Source organism: Vicia villosa, linkage group LG1, assembly GCF_029867415.1.
Source record: "Vicia villosa cultivar HV-30 ecotype Madison, WI linkage group LG1, Vvil1.0, whole genome shotgun sequence".
Taxonomy (NCBI): Eukaryota; Viridiplantae; Streptophyta; class Magnoliopsida; order Fabales; family Fabaceae; genus Vicia; species Vicia villosa.
Window position 1 is genome coordinate 227,191,239 of NC_081180.1, and position 4,292 is coordinate 227,195,530.

General features: G+C 39.9%; 1 long non-coding RNA gene across 1 annotated transcript; it reads left to right on the plus strand.

Moving 5' to 3' along the window:
* The first annotated feature begins 1,282 nt into the window (after positions 1–1,282).
* On the plus strand, positions 1,283–1,999 carry LOC131623242 (uncharacterized). The gene is made up of 3 exons (XR_009290176.1): positions 1,283–1,323; positions 1,497–1,602; positions 1,905–1,999. It is a non-coding gene; the product is annotated as an uncharacterized LOC131623242 (long non-coding RNA).
* Positions 2,000–4,292: the final 2,293 nt, after the last annotated feature.

Sequence of the window (4,292 nt, forward strand, 5' to 3'; positions counted from 1 at the left end):
AAAACTAACAATTCTTTTTATATTGATTTTATGAAGAAAATTACAAGTAAGAGACTAAAACAAAATAGCTTAAAACTAGTATTTTTTTAATGATCATTTTTTATGAAAGAAATAGAATTAGATTTAAGCAAAAATGAATTAAACCAAAGTTAGCCTAAACTAATATTTCTTGTGATTATTTTCTATGTGTCAAAATTGGTATTGAGGCCTAAGAATTATGGTAGAAAAATTAGCTTTGATCACTAAAAGAAAATAGAAAAAACTAATTAAACTCCAAACATATTAAGGGAAACAGGGGGTGTGATCTGAAAACATGGTGTATGTAGTGATTGGGGTGCAGGGCCCAGGCCCAGAAGCAGTTTTGTTTTTTGTACAATTCTAACAGCAAAAAAAGGTAGCACGGGCCTCAGGGGGGTGGACAGCTAGTTCGGGCCAGAAGTCATTTGTACATGATCCAGATTTTTATTATTCAGTTTCTTTATCAACAAACAAATAAAACAAAAAGCGGAATAAAAAAAAGAGAAAATAGAAAAAGGAAATTGAGTTGAATTAGGGTTCACCTGTGTGCGTCTATTGGACTTCCACGCTCTTCTTCTTCTCGCGAGCGACGGCGGTTAGGTCACCTTCTCCGATCAATTCCTCCCTTCTCCTTTGCCGTAAACAGCCACAAATGGACTTCCCCCATCACCTTCCTTGATTTCGGTTCCAACCAGTCGGAGCAATCCTGACGATTCTTCAATCTTCCGAGGGTGAGGAAATATCGATGATATGCGTTGCGCCGATGGTGAATGATTGCAGATGCGCGGAGTTGTAGCGGTGTGACGATGAAGATTATTACAGGAGGTGAAGCTGCGTTGAGTCTTGGATGATAATCGTGATGAGGCTTCTTGAAGATTGATCGGAGGACTTCACCGGTGACGACAATCCTTAGAGGCGCTCCGACGGAGAAGTAGATACCAGAGGTTCTTCAGGTAAGACTCGTTCCTTCAATGCCTCGCGAATCTTCTTCTTCTCCTCTTTCTTTGATTTCTGAACGAATTAAGAGTCGCGTTCATCGCAGGTTCACTATTGATGAGTGTGAAGATTTTGTTGAAGCTATGCGATACAGAGTCACAGACATTGAAGACTCGGCGATGATGGTAGGAGCTTGATGCTGCAGAAACGATTATGGATGGGAGCTGAAGTTGATTGGCGAAGTGGAGTATGAAGTAGCGAAGGATAAGGTTGCAGAGAGGGTGATGGAGATCGATGGAGAGTGAAGTGTGTATGAACTTTAGACTCAGCACTTCTTCTCTCAAAGTTTGCAAGCGAAACAATGAGAAGGTTAGTGCTTGTGCTTTTCTCGGTGTCCGTTGTAGGTGAGTGAAACTGGTTTTTTATATGAGCAATGATTGGGTAATGATGATAAATCCTTGAATGTGGGACCTAAATGACAACTTGCAATGAAATTTTTTAATTTCTTGAATGTGGGACTAACATTAGCTTTGGCTCTGCAGGTTTCTTGGTGGTACAAACAAATATGGCAGTGCTGTAGATAACCTGGAGCTGTGACTGAAATACAATGTGGATGGAGGACCGAAACTTATTGGCCATGATCATGAGGTATGGAATACACACGGGACCGGCTTTCTTTGTGAAGTTGAGTTCTGTTAGGAGAATAAATTAGTTATAGGTTTGCAATTCTGTTATTCTCTATTATTGAAGTTGAAGTTAAGCCGGAACTGTTAGTAAAACAATTAGTAATAGCTGAGGTTCTATTAGCAAGTTAATTAAATGATTAGGAGAATTAGTTATATTCGGTTAGGTTGGCACGAAAGGTGGTTAATTTTGGAACTTGTTTTGTAATTGTTTTTGGTGGTTAGAGACCTAATATATTGACTGGCAGCTTGGTATGATATGTGCAGGTGTGGTTTAATTTGTGTATGATGCTGAAAGTGGCATAACGTGTTGTTTGGATATGATTTACCAATGTGTAGGAATGCTGCAGGTTTACAGGGACTAAAATGGTTTTATCTGTGAGTTTCTTTTCCGTGTTGACTGAATGTCTTGGCTCACAAACTGTATGTGCTGAATCTTGACTTATGCACTTATGAATAGTGAGCTTTGAATGTGATGGATGTTGGCTGAATGTTAATTGTGTTAATGTGCTGAATGAGTCTTGGACAATAATAAAACCTCTGAATGTCTTTGTGGCAGCTTGTTCAAAATTGTGTTGACTGCAAACTGTCGTGGCTTGGATTTTGTTTGTCAATGGAGCTGAACTTTGGTTTAAATATAATGCAGGGACTGGTTTTTGAAAGGTATATGGTTATGCTATTTTTTGTGTAAAGTTAGAAATTGCTAGTAACTGTTAGGGCCGTCAGGAAACTGGCTGTGCTGTTATGACACAAAGTTCTGCTAGCTTGGTTGTTGTGATTTATTCTGGGTCCTTTTTGTTTTGAACATATGCAGGCTAGAGATTGTGACTGGCTGCAAATGAAATTGAAGCATGGCTTGGCAATTTAGGCAAGATGACCATGGAATCAAGATGATGAAGACGGAATCGTGGCGGTGGCAGCTTGGTTCAAAGACTTCGACATGAAGGCATATTGACAAGTGGATTAGTATAGAGATAGCTAGAAACTTAGATTTTTGTGTAACTTTCTTTATACTCTTTTTGCAATGGGTTTGTTGCTTGCACGGTTATATGTAATGATGAGTCAGATGTATGATACCTCCTTATCTCCTTTTTTGTTGCAAAAATATATAAATACCAATGGAGCTAATAGTCATGTAACCTTGTTCGATCATAAATCCTCCATGGCTTTATTTAATCCCATCTTAATATCGATTCCAGGAGAATATGGATGGGAAGAATTTCGGTGTTCAACTTGTTAGAATAAAGCTTTGGATATCAAGAAGATCGCTTTTGGGCACCCACTTTCACTGTTGACTCTTTTGGTTTGCAACTTGAATATTTATCATAAAATAAAAGCCCAAGACAATTCATTATGAACTTCGGAAACAAAGTTGGCCGTCCATGGTTGACTTTGACCAAGAGTTGGAATTTTGCCAAATGTCTTTCAATTCAAAATAGCCTAATACGACCTTCACATGAACGAATTCACGCCCTTTTAATGAAGCCTCATACGAATAGCTTGTATTCCGAATAATCTGTTGAACCAAACTTTGAAGATGAACCAAATGAAACCCTAACAGTAAGATGATCATAGGAACAACCCTGAAAATCCGCCAGTTGACACAAGCACAACAAAATGAACCTTACTCCACTATTAGTTGAAAACCTCAATAGAAACAAGCCTGCATGAAGTATGAACTTCAAGCCATATGAGACCTCAGCTCTATCTACGACCTCGATCCCTTGTCAATTTTATTGATTAATGATGCATGTTATGTTAATGGCCTATGGAGGTATGCAGATGAAATGTGAAGCTAAAGCCAGTTAGAAATCAAGGGTAGGACAAATTTGGGGTATGACACTGCTGTTCTTCTTGGAGTTGTCTGGTGAGCTCCAACACTTTCCTCTTATAGTCTTGGCAGTGTGCTTTGAAGGTGTCTCTTCCTGCTCTTAGTTGAACCCAAGATTTCTGCAGCTCTTCTAGGTCAGTTGGCATGTCCGGATGTAGAACAACTCGAGGTTCACTCCCTTCGACTTCTGGCTCAATAGTCATAGGTAGAATAGCGGGGTATGGCATGACGAGCTTCTAAGCACGAGCACGTACCCATTTGAGGTAAGGCTCCATGGGAATAGAGTTCCATTGTCCTAAAGTTTTGCTTTCTACTTTGTAGACACTGCCCCACGCATGTATAAACCTTCATCGATATCTTTGGGAAACATCTTCGTAGTCGAATACAATGCCACGGATAATCATGTCATGAGGACCGTTTCTTCGTGCATATCCAAATTGGCGCAAAGCTAAAGAGGGGTTGTAAGTGATGCCTCCCCTAATGCCAAGGAGTGGCACATTAGGGTACTCTCCACAATGGTCAATGATAGTAATGTCTCTTTGAAAGAAGTTGTTCCACCGGATGTCTGAATGAGACAAAGACATAATCCTGCGAGACCATTGCATCCTTTGTTCGTTTCTCAACATTGATCGGGGAAGGTGTAATGTAAACCATCTAGCCAGTAGTGGTACACAGCACATAAGAGTTCCTCGTTTCTTCGTGGTATGAGTGTGTAAGGAATGTAGTATGTCTCCCAGCAAGGCAGGTACCGGGTTGCGGGTTAGGAAAATGTTAATAATGTGCACACTTATGAACTGGTCGGGATTAGGGAATAAAACCAACCC